The sequence below is a fragment of the Pan paniscus genome, chromosome 4 (genome assembly GCF_029289425.2).
Source record: "Pan paniscus chromosome 4, NHGRI_mPanPan1-v2.0_pri, whole genome shotgun sequence".
NCBI classification, from domain to species: domain Eukaryota; kingdom Metazoa; phylum Chordata; class Mammalia; order Primates; family Hominidae; genus Pan; species Pan paniscus.
This window is the reverse complement of record NC_073253.2, coordinates 48,424,123-48,439,590: the sequence shown is the minus strand read 5'-3', so window position 1 is coordinate 48,439,590 and position 15,468 is coordinate 48,424,123. Positions and strand designations below refer to the sequence as shown.

Sequence of the window (15,468 nt, the reverse complement as noted above, 5' to 3'; positions counted from 1 at the left end):
TATTTATAAGTGGTATTGGTTAGTTAATGTGAATAGTTTTTAACAACTTCACATACAGTCATTGTTTCTTCTTGAAATTACTTCTACACTAATTTAGGCAAGATAGCAGGTACTATACATCCTTTCTCAGGTAAAAATTTATAGAGAGATTAAGTTATACCATTATTCAATAACGGCAATAAGAAGAATTCCATTATCTTGGTTTCCAACCTACTTATATACAGATTCCATACTCTAAACCTTCCCATGTAATATTAAAGTATAATTGTCACCTCTTGAACAACATTCATTTTCATTGTTTTAATTTTTTTAGATCACTGGAGTGTTTTGAATAATAACATCTGACATTAAATTAGTCCCTCATATACTTTAGATTATAATCTTCCTTTAAAAAACATATACTTAACACATTTGAGTTAATTTTCTAGCAATGGAGATAGATTTGATTGAATCATTCATCCCTTTTTCTCCTATTTTTCTAGGTTTTGAAACTACTGAGAAACTTACAATATAGTTGACTGGATTTAGGGAGCAACTATTTCTCCCTCTTGGGAAATGTCCTGCTCTTTTTGTAAATTGTTACAGTTTCATAACCTTCACTCTTACCTACTCTCCTGTAAATGCTCAAGTTAATTAAGCCAGTAGCATTGAGAAAAAAAAGTAATACCTATTTGGCCAGAAGTAGACTACTATATGATTTAAGGATTTGCAGTAAAAAAGGCATTGGTGCATAGTTGAAAAAGCAGGAGCTTTGAAGTTAAACAAACCAGTTATAGTCTTAGTTCCAACACTAGTTATAATAGCTGGCACATGAGTTTCTTTCTCCTTTATCACTCCCTTGCTCCCTCCCCACTTTTTTTTTTTTTGGCCTCCAGTGCTCAGTGAAGAAACTTAACATTAAGTAAATGAGTCTAGATAGAATTCAACTAAAACTGGCCAGGCATGGTGGCTCATACCTGTAATCCCAGCACTTTGAGAGGCTGAGATGGGCAGATCACCTGAGGTCAGGAGTTTGAGACCAGCCTGGTCAACATTTCAAAATCTTGTCTCTACTAAAAATACAAAATTAGCCAGGTGTGGTGGTGCGCACCTGTAATCCCAGCTACTCAGGGGGCTGAGGCAAGAGAATCACCTGATCATGGGAGGTGGAGGCTGCAGTGAGCCAAGATCACGCCACTGCACTGCAGCCTGGGTGACAGAGCGAGGCTCCGTCTCAAAAAAAAAAACCAAACAAACAAAAAAGGAATTTAACTAAAATCAACACAACTAACAAATCTAACTGCTCTTAGTCACCTACACAATAAAAGTGAATGAGTTAACCCACTTTCTGACACCTGGTGGGGAGGTTAATCTGGACACCATAAATATGTAGAGGCTGTGACTTTTCAGATATAGTTTCCAAAGTTCAGACTAACATTGAAATACCAAACAGTTGTCCAAAAATCACAATGCATTGACCTTTTAAATTGTATAGCAGAAACATCATTATGTTGTGGAAAGCACAAAGGCTTTGAGTCCTGGCCTGACCCCCAGTTACTTAACCTCTCTGCATCTGCTTTCTAATCTATAAAACCATGATATTGATGTCTATCTCACAAAGACTTGTTAAGAGATTAGATTACATATGACGTAAAGTGTCTCTGTACTTTAAGCTAAATAATATTAGCCCTCCTTCCTTCATTATCTAACATCACTTTTCAAAGGCCTTCCTTCAAAAATAGTTTCATGTTCCTCTTTCCCTCAAAAATGTGAAATAATAGATATGATGATGGAGTCAATCAACTAGTTATATTGTCTTTTACAGCAAGGAGTTAAGAACTTTGGTCACGATAATGATACTTATAACTACTTTAAATTTGAAAACAGAACCAAAACGTCCATTTCACTTTGATTTCACATATGCTTTTCTCCCTAACACAAATGCCCCAGGCAGTAAAGTTAAGGGATAATTTACCTGCTTCCATGGATCAAAGCTACACTACCTAAGAAGAAAAATGATGAGACAACTTGCACTATAGTGATTTCCTCAGTAGTCTGCCCTGATTGGAGGGTATTACTTGTCTTTTTTCCTCTATCATCTTTACTTCCCACTCAAGTGATTGGGGAGTAGCCAAGGTAATAATTTCCTCTTGTGAACTATTATTATGAAGCTAAAGAACGTGTATAATGTTCTTCTCAACTTCTTTCATCCATCTTAACTCTGGTTATTTATTTAAGGCTGATTTGGTCTCCATGGAAGAAACAACAATACCATGCTCCTTTCAGGTGTTTAATTTTTACATATGAAAATTAACTTCTTTCATTTCCATTTATTCTCTCACATTTATTATCACCTACTGTATGCTAAGGACACAATTAGGCTCTAAGTATAAAGGTTTCTAGATCATTTATAAAATTTGTGAGATTGGTTTCCAAGGAAAGGTGAAACTAAACACATAAATTACCCAAAACATATCTATCAAGCAAATGAGCTAAAAGCAAAAATACAAACCATGATTTATAAAACTCAAGCCCTAAATTACATGTAGTCTCACACTTTTTTCCAGATAGCAAGTAAATACACATTATCTGTATTATAAGTTTTTTCTCTTGAGCTTAGCTTGATAATCAACCATGTTTTTTGGCAGAAGCAAGAGAGCTATCCACCTCTTCCCCTCTTTTTCTCCCCACTACCCCCAACACATATTCCAAATATGCTGTTAACTATCTCTTAATATGGTAACTCCCTTCATTCACTCACTAAAGTCACAAACTTGATAAGATTTGGCATAAAGACCCATCCTAGTTACTACTACTAGTGATTACTAAGGAAAGAAAGAGGAAGTGCTAAGAGTAGACAAGAGTAGGAATTAATCTTACAGGTATTGGGACTAGACATAAGGAGTATTACAGTATTTTCAGTCTTCAGGCTAGAAGTTTTTCTTCTTGGGAATCACAAAAATATTAAGACCACTACACAGACTTCATTTGCAGCCGTGGCAAATGAATCAATTTGATTTGTTTGAAATCAACGTATTTGCCTCTAAATGCTATTCTTCAAAAATTCAAAACACTAACGATCACATTTAAGCACAGAATTAACATAAACCAGACTGCAGTTACCACTTTGCTGCAACACAAGAAAACAATTATCTCCAAAATTAATTTTCTTAATTTCTTTCAACTACACCAATTTTGTGTTACGTTTCTTTTCCTGTCATGAATTCTGAAAACTGTCATCCCCACATCTAAACATTTCAGTCTAATCAACAGAAACTAAAAAGAAAGAAAAAAGAACAGAAAATTAGTCCACGACACTTGAACATAAAAAGAACATGTTGAAAATCACACTCAAGTGTCTTTTTTAAAGTTCCAAGCAATGGTTCAGTTTCCCTTTTTCTCTCTGCTCTGCACACCCTCACCTCCCCCCGCCCCCACCATTCCACTTCGCCCAGACAGAGGGTAACAGTCTGAGCTGCCCTGGTTGAGTTGATCCTAAAGTTAACATTCAGCAGCCCATTTCCAGACAGCAGCGCTAAATCTATTTGGATAAAACGCGTGTGACCCAGACAGTTGGCATCTGGCCCAAACGCGTTGCACCGGCAGCTCAAATAAAAACAAGAGTAAGAAACTCACTCTCTTGTTCCCTCTCAGTGCGCTTTCTCAATCTCTCGCTCACTTTTCCTCTAGTACAGGGAAAGAAAGCATCAAAGACAGGAATTGTAGCACATATTATCAGAAAGAGGCTTCCCAATACCCCATTCCTGCACTCTCACTCTCCCTCCTCAATCCCTGAACTTTGGTCCCATACACCATATATACAGACATACCCCGATAAACAAGGCTCCGGAGGGTTATGAGTCTAGCACGTCCCAAGTGGCCAAAAGTAAATCAAAAACACACGTTTCCATCTCTTTGATTAGCCTATTAAGAGCTTAACATGTCCTAGAGCATCGGGGCTACAGCTAGCACATTAATGCTACCCTCTGAGCCCAGGCATAAAATATGCACTTGTCTGAAGACTTAACGACACTGACATGAAACTACAAAATGCATAAGACTTTTCTTTAAGAAAACTGGAAATCAATTTAAAACACACACATCATTATTACCTTCCGGATTACTATTTGGTGATCAGTTAAAAGATTACAATAATCATAATCAAGTCCACTTCACAAAACATGTATTGTATATTCATAAAATAAACGTATTTTTTTGCATCATAAAATAACTGCAAGTCCCAGAATTCTACAACCCCCGACAAGTCTGGAGTTAAAAAGATATCTATTTGTAAAATGAGTTCAGTCAAGCTCACTCATTGCCATTAAAAAAAAAAAAAAAAACACACACACAGAAAAAAAGTTTTCTAAGCGTTATTCGGAAGACAAGCAAAGCACAAGTTGTTGGTTTAAAAAAAAAAAAGCTCCATTGAATATTGTTAAGTCTTCCTTACCGTTTTCATCTTCAAATTCTGATAAAAAGTAAGTTTCAGACAATAGAGATTGCACTGGACGACTCACGTACTCCCTCTCCTCTCTAACTTTTTTTAATTTTTTTTATTTTTTTATTTTTTGCCCCCCTTTGCAAAGCCACACCAGCCAGTTATTCTGCAGCCAGAATAAAACCCTATGGTCTGGCTAACCCGGGCTTTAGAGAACTGACTTTCCGATTTGGCAGAATAAGAGATGCCTTCAATACATCTAGGCTATCACTCTGAGATGCTGCCTTTGCAAACCCCCTTTCTCTCCCTCCCAACCCCCCAAAAAAGGAAAGGAAAAGAAAGAAAAGACGGGAAAAAAGACTTATTGGGGGTGGAAGTGGTGCCCTCTCTTCCTGGAAAGCTTAGTGCCTTTGCTATGCAAATAACATGTGCAGAGCATCAAAAGGTATCAGGAGAAAAGAAGACAAGAGGAGCAGGAAGGGCAGCAAAGTTTTGTTGAAGTAGCCCTAGATCTCACTACCGGCCCCCAGCCAACTTGAATTGCAGCAGGAGAAAATTTTGGCAGCTTTTCCTCGGAGGCAGAGCACACTGACGTCAGTCTGCAGATGTGCCTGGGCTGCGTCGGGTGCGCATGTGTCCTGGGTCGTCACGTGGAGGGGGAGGGGAGGTAGAGGTACAATCGGGGTAACCAACTACCAGCCATTCAGAAGGGCTTAGACAATGTCAACTTTTCCACACTGTGAATGAGAGAAATTCTGGCCTCTCTAACCTCTCTGTCCTATCTCATTCCGCCTCTTTTCCTCCTCCTCCTCTAAACTCTCTTAGAAATTCCAGCCTGGTTTGCTATTAGTTGTTTCTTGGAAAAATGAAGGGGGAGGGAGAAGGATGAATGACTTTAGATGGACTAATGTCACTGTTAAGATCTCTGGTGTCATTCTCCGTGTAATTTTATTTTTAAAATCCACACAATCAAAATGTTAAAACTTGCACGTAAACAGTGCCTCTGAGGAAACTTAAAGCTTAGATTCGTGCAGCAGGCACAAGACTCAGCTACAAGTGTACAAAATGCCTGTGTTTTATACATACTTCAGCAAGTAAGGTTAGCACCAAAAGGGAAAGTAAACTAAAGTAAACTAATACCAGCACATTTTCCATCTGATTATCGACTTCAGGTTATGTGGAGCTTTAAAAGAAGAAGAAAAAAAGTAGGGGAGGAGGGAGCGGGGGAAGGAAGAGAGAAGCTTGCATTATTTCCAGATGAGGGTGAGACTGGATGGTGTTTTAAAGTGCAACCGGGAAAAGCCACAAGTGGAGTGTATTTTTTTAAGTCAGTCCATTGAATGAAACTTCAATGACTGCCCAAATGAAAATAAATCCGAAGTAGGACCCCACCACCAAAAAAAAAAAGGAAGGGAAAAAAACAGGAACCCTGCTGCGATCTCAAGATAAACAAACAAAACCTCAAAACTGGTTCTTCAACCTTCCCAATCCCACCCTCCCTCCCCCCTACACACCAGCTGCCAGTCCAGACTTTAAGGATAAAATACCGCTACAATGTAGCACTTTCACTTTCATTTGCTGAGAATGAAAGCCGCTGGGGAGAAAATGCCCAGTGTTTTCCATGTCCTAAGCAAGCAAACAAAGTCTGGCACATACATCGGAAACAGGAAAAAATATGAAAATAGCTCAGGACAAATGTTGCCTTTCAACGGTGTAATCTGCTGCATCATTTATCTGTCTCTACCACTGAGTGTAGAATAGGGAGCTGTTTAAGAGTTTCCGAGGTTGGGGGCAGGGGAAAATTGACGCCTTGAAATTCCAGCCCTTAGTTAATGCCAAGTCGATTTCCGATGGTGAGAACCAGAAAGAACTGGACCGGAGGGAAGGGGGTAGGAAGGATGATCTTTCTGAATACCGGCTCTTAAATTTCAAGCTTCTGCTAACATTATTGCCCATTTGATTTTTTTTTTTCTTCCTACGCCGGAGGTAGTAGGTGTAATTCTTCTGGTGAATCTATGAATAGTTGGCTAAAAGGAGGCATGAATCAGACTGAGAACGTCCAAGAATAGTTATTTCAATTCTTCTTCAAGGGTTGAAAGTGGAAAGCATCTGTCCACAGAGTCAATAGTCCTCATCCTGACCTTAATCAGTAGTATCTGGCTAAAAGCCATTTAAAATGTAGACATCTGTTCAATAGTGGGCATTGAGTTTTAAATAAAGATGATTCATATGTATGTATGTATGTGTGTGTATTTGTATGTGTATATATGTGTGTACATATATGTGAAATACATGAGGTAGCAAAATATAGCAATAATTGTAAACACCAAAAATAAGAAAAGTAGGCATCAAATGACTATTTAAATAGTGTTGAACCTTAACCTTCCTTAATTTTTCAAGTACTGGCAGTAAATAGGGACAGCCAGCACACACACAAAAAATAAAGGTATGAGCAGTAAACATCTATATAAGCTCTGAAAAGATTTTACCCTCAACTAAGATAAACTGCCCTACAAAGTAGCAGCTTGTAGAGGAGCTTACTTAGTGGGAGTGGACTTTGGCTAATTACTTATTCAAAGAGTGCCATCCTGTGTCTAAACAGAGTAATGAAATTTTTCCAACAGATTCTGTCTCCAAGTGATTGGGTCAAGAATACTGTAAATAATTGGTGAAAATTGATTAGGGTGGGAAATGGCGAACTGTCAATTTAACTTTATATATGTGTATATATATGTGTTTGTGTAAATATTTTAACTGCATTGCAGAAAATTTCAAACATATACAAAAGTAAAAAGAAAAACAGTATAATGAACACTCATGTAGCCATCATCCAGTTTCAAGTGTCCAAGTGTGACCAACTTTGTTTCATCTATCATTTCATCAGATATCATTTCATTATTTCCCTGTATTTCTAAAATAAAAGTACTACAAAATATATACACCACTATTATTCTTAAAACATTAATAACTCATGTCATCAAATATTGTACTCAGATTTCCCAATTGCAAAAAGGGCTTTAAAAAATGCCTTTTTATTAGAATCAAGATCCATACATTGCAATGGCTCCATCTTTTCTTAATAAACTTTTAATTGAAAATATTCATGCAGAAAAATGTATTAATTACATAGTTTGATGACAAGTGTCCAGTCTAATGAATTTTCACAAGTCAACTGGCCCATGTAACCGCCATTCTCTTGTCTCTTTTTAAAATTTTTATTATCTATTTACTTATTTAAATTGACTAATAAAAAAATACATATATTTTAGCTGGAACTACAGGCATGAACCACCATCCCCAGCTAAGTTTTTATTTTTGTAGAGATAGGGTCTCCCTGTTGCCCAGGCTGGTCACGAACTCAGCCTCAAGTGATCCTCCTGTGTCCGGAATTTGGTGGTTTCTTGGTCTCACTGACTTCCAGAATGAAGCTGCGGACTCTCAGGTGAGTGTTACAGTTCTTAAAGGCAGCGTGTCCGGAGTTTGTTCCTTCTGATGTTCAGATGTGTTCGGCCTTCTGGTGGGTTTGTGGTCTCGCTGGCTCAGGAGTGAAGCTGCAGACCTTCGCAGTGAGTGTTACAGCTCATAAATGCAGTGTGGACCCAAACAGTGAGCAGCAGCAAGATTTACTGCAAAGAGCGAAAGAACAAAGCTTCCACAGTGTGGAAGGGGACCCGAGCAGGTTGCCACTGCTGGCCCAGGCAGCCTGCTTTTATTCTCTTATCTGGCCCCACCCACATCCTGCTGATTGGTAGAGCCCAGTGGTCTGTTTTGACAGGGTGCTGATTGGTGCGTTTACAATCCCTGAGCTAGACACAAAGGTTCTCCACCTCCCCACCAGATTAGCTAGATACAGAGTGTCGACATAAAGGTTCTCCAAGGCCCCACCAGAGTAGCTAGATACAGAGTGTCTATTGGTGCATTCACAAACCCTGAGCTAGACACAGGGTGCTGATTGGTGAGTTTACAAACCTTGAGCTAGATACAGAGTGCCAATTGGTGTATTTACAATCCCTTAGCTAGACAAAAAGGATCTCCAAGTCCCCACCAGACCCAGGAGCCCAGCTGGCTTCACCCAGTGGATCCCGCACCGGGGCTGCAGGTGGAGCTGCCTGCCAGTCTCGCCCCTTGTGCCCGCACTCCTCGGCCCTTGGGTGGTTGACTGGGCGCCCTGGAGCAGCAGGCAGTGCTCGTCGGGGAGGCTCAGGCAGCACAGGAGCCCATGGAGGCCGGGGGCGGGGGGGGAGGCTCAGGCGTGGCAGGCTGCAGGCCCCGAGCCCTGCCCTGCGGGAAGGCAGCTAAGACCCCGCGAGAAATTGAGCACAGCAGCTGCTGGCCCAGGTGCTAAGCCCCTCACTGCCCAGGGCCAGTGGGGCCGGCGGGCTGCTCCGAGTGCAGGGTCTGCCGAGCCCACGCCCACCCGGAACTCGCACTGGCCTGCAAGCACCGCATGCAGCCCCGGTTCCCGCCTGCACCTCTCCCTCCACACCTCCCCGCAAGCTGAGGGAGCCAGCTCTGGCCTTGGCCAGCCCAGAAAGGGGCTCCCACTGTGCAGCGGCGGGCTGAAGGGCTCCTCAAGTGCCGCCAAAGTGGGCAGAGGAGGCGCCCAGATCGAGCAAGGGCTGTGAGGACTGCCAGCAGCTGTCACCTCTCATGCCCACCTCGACCTCCCAAAGTGGTGGATTTTAAGCATCACCCACTGTACCCAGCCACTAAATCTATTAAATCTTGTTTCCCCTTCTTCTTTTTCTTGCAATATAAATCCTATATAAACAACTTGCCTTTTTTTTTTTTTTTTTTTGAGGCGGAGTCTCGCTGTGTAGCCCAGGCTGAAGTGCAGTGGTGCGATCTCGGCTCACTGCAAGCTCCGCCTCCTGGGTTCATGCCATTCTCCTGCCTCAGCCTCCCGAGTAGCTGGGACTACATGCGCCTGCCATCACGCACGGCTAATTTTTTGTATTTTTAGTAGAGACGGGGTTTTACAGTGTTAGCCAGGATGGTCTCAATCTCCTGACCTCGTGATCCGCCCATCTCGGCCTCCCAAAGTGCTGGGATTACAGGCATATCTTGCCATTTTTAATACCGTATTTAGCACTTCTGTTACCATGGAAATGTATGTACTATAGCCATTCATTTTTTTCTTCATAAACTAAACACTGAATTTTAGTTGCAGTAAAAATTCTTGAAAATTATTATAGAGATCAATTTTTTCTCTTTCAAAACTTTTCACTCCAGCTTTTCTTTTCCTTCTTCGTTTAAGAAATGAAGATTATGGGCAGAATAGAGTTGACAGGAAACTCCTTCATCACATCTAAAAAAAAAAAAAAAAAGCTAGCAGTCTTTAGAAAACTGATATACTTAAGTGAACCCCATTCAGGAAACCAAAGGTGAAATAAGTGGAAATTGGTGAGGGGAAGAAATTTGTTTATATGTATATATTTCAAAAACCAAAAAATAGAAGCTATATTAGTCAGGGTTATCTAGAGGGACAGAACTAATAGGATAGCTGTATATATGAAGGAGAGTTTATTAAGGAGTATTGACTCACACGATCATAAGGTGAAATTCCACAATAGGCCATCTGCAAGCTGAGAAGCAAGGAAGCCAGTTGAAGTCCCAAAACCTCAAAAGTAGCGAAGCCAACAGTGCAGCCTTCAGCCTTTGACCAAAGGTCCAAGGGCCTCTGGCAAACTACTGGTGTAGGTCCAAGAGTCCAAAAGCTGAAGAACTTGGAGTCTGATGTTTGAGGGCAGGAAGCATCCAGCACAGGAGAAAGATGAGGCTGGAAGACTCAGCCAGTCCAGTACTTCCATGTTCTTCTGCCTGCTTTTATTCTAGCCATGCTGGCAGCTGATTAGATTGTGCCCACCCAGCTTGAGGGTGGGTCCTCCTCTCCCAGTCTGCTGACTCAAATGTTAATCTCCTTTGGCAACACCCTCACAACACAGCCAGGAACAATACTTTGCATCCTTCAATCCAATCAAGTTGACACTCAATATTAACCATCAGAAGTCTACCTTTTGTCAACTTGAACACATATACATCTCCTGAAATCATACATAATCTTCAAATAAAGACAATAATAAGGTCATAATTATGCCTAACATAATACAGCTATCCCTATCCTTTGTAAAGCTGGAAGCACATTAATCCTTAAACTAAATGCTATTACATAAAGTTACCACTTAAATGCTGATATGAAGTCAATAAATTTTATGTCACATGATAAAGGAAAAAGGAAAATGAAGATATTTTCTTAGACAAACTGTATACATGCATAAACATGTTCTTAACAAAATAAGGAGGAAATACTCATGAGAATTACAGTTCTCATTTCTGCAACTGGTAATGGTGGTCATAGTCGGTACTGACGACAACCTTGTTCTACTACCCATTCTGTATTCCCTGTGTCTCTTCAGCAAGCACCTCAGCAGGTTGTGGTTTTGTACCTGGTAGAGTGACCCAAACCTTCATTCCGGAGGGGTATGGGTCATTTTTAGTCCTGCTTGGATTGGGTTGTTGTAGTTTCCCATTGACCTTAATCACTGGGCATGGTAATACTAAGAGAGGCCCTAAAGGATTTCCTGTATTCCATGCATAATCTTCCTTACCTCCATCAGGTAAGGAAGAGTAGACTGATTTCAAGATGAGTAGTAGACTGATTTCATCTTGATAGTCCAAGCCAATCACCCCAGGCAACACTGTAACTCCCTTCTTAGCCTGTTGACTTAAAGGTAGGAGGAGCTCAAAGTGTCCAGGTGGTAATATTAACTTCCAGTTTAATGGAATCATTGTTGTGTGTCCTGGTGGCAGCACTCTCCACTCTGGACCTAAGACTTTTAGGCCAGCAGAACGTAATGTTGCGGGAACAGGAAGCAAAAATTTTTCTAATGGGCCACTAGGGGTGATGGTGAGTGGTGCCACTTCCACTTCCACCCCTTGATTCCTGGACCCGTGAATCCTGGCTATGGGAGAAACTGTACCATATATTGGACACTGATTCAGAGCATACACAGCCTTCTGGAGAACTCTGCGCCAGCCCTGCAAAGTATTATCACCTAGTTGATGTTGTAATTGTGACTTCAAAAGGCCATTCCACCGTTCTATCAATCCAGCTGCTTCAAAATGATAAGGAGAAGACCAGTGAATTCCAAGAGCATGAACATACTGCTGCACTTCTTTAGCTGTAAAGTATGTGCCTTGGTCAGAGGCAATGCTATGCAGAATACCATGATGGTGGATAAGGCATTCCATGCAGGATAGGCAAACGCATATCTGGAGTAAATGTCTATTCTGGTGAGGACAAACCGCTGCCCTTTCCATGATGGAAGAGGTCCAATATAATCAACCTGCCACCAAGTAGCTGGCTGATCACCCCAAGGAATGGTGCCATATCAAGGGCTCAGTGTTGGTCTCTGCTGCTGGCAAATCAGGCACTCAGCAGTGGTCATACATAGCCAGGTCAGCCTTGATGAGTGGAAGTCCATGTTACTGAGCCCGTGTGTAACCTCCATCCCTGCCACCATGGCCACTTTGTTCATGGGCCCATTGGGTGATGACAGGGGCGGCTGGGGAAAGACGCTGAGTGGTGTCCACAGAATAAGTCACCCGATCCACTTGATTTTTAAAATCCTCCTCTGCTGAGGTCACCTTTGGTGAGCACTCATAAGAGATACAAATATAGTTTTTGACCACTCAAAAAGAGAGGTCCATCCACATACCTCTTCCCCAAATTTCTTCATCACCAATTTTCCAATCATGCTTCTTCCAAGTTCCTGACCATCCGGCCAAATCATCTGCTACAGCCCATGAATCAGTATATAATCGCACATCTGGCCATTTCTCATTTCATGCAAAGTCCACAACCAGGTGCACTGCTCGAAGTTCTGCCCACTGGGAAGATTTCCCTTCACCACTGTCCATCAGGGATGTTCTAGAAAGCAGCTGTAGTGCTGCAGCTGTCCACTTTTGGATGGTGCTTGCATATCATGCAGAACCATCTGTAAACCAGGCCCTTGTCTTCTCTTCCTTTTTCAACTGTTCACAGGGAGCTCCCCATGAGGCCACTGGTGTAGGCTGGGGGAAAGAGAGCTAGATGGCAGGAGCAGGGACCATGGGCATTTGAGCCACTTCCTCACATAACTTACTTGCGCCCTCAGGACTTGCTCAAGCCTGATCACATATATACCACTTCCATTTGATGATGGAATGCCGCTGTGCATGCCCCACTTTATGGCTAGATGGGTCAGAAAGCACGAGTTTATGACAGGCAGTTTAGGTTACATGGTGACTTGATGGCCCATAGTCAAACATTCAGTTTCTACCAAAGCCCAGTAACCAGCCAAGAACTGTCTCTCAAAAGGAGAGTAGTTATCTGCAGAAGATGATAGGTCCTTGCTCCAAAATCCTAGAGGCCTCTGCTGTGATTCACCTATGGGGGCCTGCTAAAGGCTCCAAATAGCATCCCTATCTGCCACTGACATCTCAAGCACCATTGAATCTGCTAGGTAATATGGCCCAAGTGGCACAGCAGCTTTCACAACAGCCTAGACCTGTTGCAGAGCCTTCTCCTGTTCTGGACCCTACTCAAAACTGGCAGCCTTTTAGGTCACTCGATAAATGGGCTGGAGTAACACACCAGAATGAGGAATGTATTGCCTCCAAAATCCAAATAGACCCTCTAGGCGTTGTCCCTCTTTCTTGGTTGTAGGAGGGGGCAAATGCAGCAACTTATCCTTCACCTTAGAAGGAATATCTTGAGAGGCCCCACACCACTGGACCACTAGAAATTTTACTGAGGTAGAAGGTCCCTGAATTTTAGTTAATTTCCCATCCCCTGGCATGCAAATGTCTCATCAATAAGTCCAGTGTGTTGGCTACTTCTTGCTCACTAGATCCGGTCACATACTGTCATCAATGTAATGAACTGGTGTGATATCCTGTGGAAGGGAAAAGTGATCAAGATCTCTGCAAACAAGATTATGACACAAAGCCGGAGAGCTGATATACCTCTGAGGTACGACAGTGAAGGTATATTGCTGGTCTTGCCAGCTGAAGGCAAATTGCTTCTGGTGGGTCTTACAAACAGGAATGGGGAAAAAGGCACTTGCCAAATCAATGGCTGCATACCAGGTACCAGGAGATGTATTAATTTGTCCAAACAACGAAACCACATCTGACACAGCAGCTGCAATTGGAGTCACCACTTAGTTAAGCTTACGATAATCCACTGTCATTCTCCAAGATCCATCTCTCTTCTGCACGGGCCAAATAGGAGAGTTCGTCTTTCAAGTCCTTGATGGTGGCACTAATCTCTGCACTCCCTTCAGGGATGCGATATTGGTTTTTGTTGTTGTTCTTTGTTTGTTTTTACAATATTGTTTTTGATTTACTATTTATCTAGGTAGAGGCAGCTCTAATGGCTTCCATTTGGCCTTTCCCACCATAATAGCCTTCATCCTACCAGTCAGGGAGCCAATGTGGGGATTCTGCCAGCTGCTAAGTATGTCTATGCCAATTATGCATTCTGACACTGGGGAAATGACCACAGGATGAGTCCAGGGACCCACTGGACTCACTATAGTGGGAACTGAGCTAAAACTCCATTAAGTACCTGACCTCCATAAGCCCCTACTTTAACTGGAGGACCACAATGATGTTTTGGGTCCCCTGGAATCAATGTCAGCTCAGAGCCAGTATCCAGTAAGTCCCTGAAAAGTCTGATCATTCCCCTTTCCCCAGTGCAGTTGCTCTGGTAAAAGGCCAGAGGTCTCCTTGGGGAAGGATGGGAGAAAGATTAACAGCATAAATTGTCAGTAGTGTAGTGGGGTCCTTCCTCAGGGCACCCAGGCTCCCCATCATTCATTCCCTCCAGCTTTTCTTTCCTTTCTTCATTTAATTAAGAAATGAAGATTATGGGCAGAATAGAGTTGACAGCAAACTCCTTAGTCACACCCCCCAAAAAAGTTAGAGGAGTCTTTAGAAAACTAATAAATTTAAGTGAACCCTGTTCAAGAAACCAAAGATGGAATAAATGGAAATTGGGGAGAGGAAGAAATTTGTTTATATGTAGGTATATATTTCAGAAACTGAAAACTAGAAGCAAAGACAGAAGAATTTGATAGCCAAAGAACAGGGATTGAGGAATTTATAGAGGTAAGAACAAACCCTTAAAAATTTTAATACATTAATCTATAAATTAAACTTAAATGTTTAAGTTGAAAACCAAGCCATTTCTTAAAATTAGACTGCTTGTGTTTTCAGAAAAATGACATGAAGAATTCTGATTATACACTTGCTTGGAATTAATTGCTACATTGAAGCAGGTGACTCTCTCTAAAGATGATGAATTATTAATTCAACTCCTGAGATATTAAAACTAGATGTAACACATTAAAACTAAATTTCCATGGTGACTCATACCTGAAATCTCTTGCTTTGGGAAGCTGAAGTGGGAATTGCCGGCTTGAGGCCAGGAATTTGAAACGAGAGTGGGCAATAGCAAGACACTGATTCTACAAAAAAAAAATTTTTTTAAATAAGCTGGGTATAAAAAAAAAAATTAGCTGGGTATATTGGTGCACACCTGTAGTCCTAGCTACTTGAGAGGCTGAGGTAGGAGGATTGCTTGAGCCCAGGAGTTTGAGGTTACAATGAGTTATGATGCTGCCAATATACTCCAGCCTGGGTGACAGAGCAAGAACTTGTTTCAAAAAAAATAAAATGTTAAAACCAAATTCCATATATATATATATATATATATATATATATATATATATATTTTTTTTTTTTTTTTTTTTTTGTGACGGAGTCTCACTCTGTTGCCCAGGGTGTGATGTCAGCTCACTGTGACCTCTGCCTCCCAGGTTCAAGCAATTCTCATGCCTCAGTCTCCCGAGTAACTGGGATTACAGGCTCATGCCACCATGCCTGGCTAATTTTTCTATTTTCAGTAGAGACGGGGTTTCACCATGTTGGCCAGGTTGGTCTCAAACTCCTGACCTCAGGTGATCCACCTGCCTCTGCTTCCTAAAGTGCTAGGATTACAGGCG

At 41.6% G+C, this 15,468-nt stretch overlaps 1 protein-coding gene across 2 annotated transcripts in view; it reads right to left on the bottom strand.

Moving 5' to 3' along the window:
- The window catches only part of ADAMTS6 (ADAM metallopeptidase with thrombospondin type 1 motif 6), a 334,536-nt gene extending 330,236 nt beyond the window's left edge, over window positions 1-4,300 (bottom strand). For both annotated transcript variants that reach the window (XM_003827427.5, XM_063604436.1), the window contains exon 1: window positions 3,810-4,300. The gene's annotated coding sequence lies outside the window, so the exon portion shown is untranslated. The remainder of the gene's footprint in view (window positions 1-3,809) is intronic.
- Between the last annotated feature and the right edge of the window lie 11,168 nt (window positions 4,301-15,468).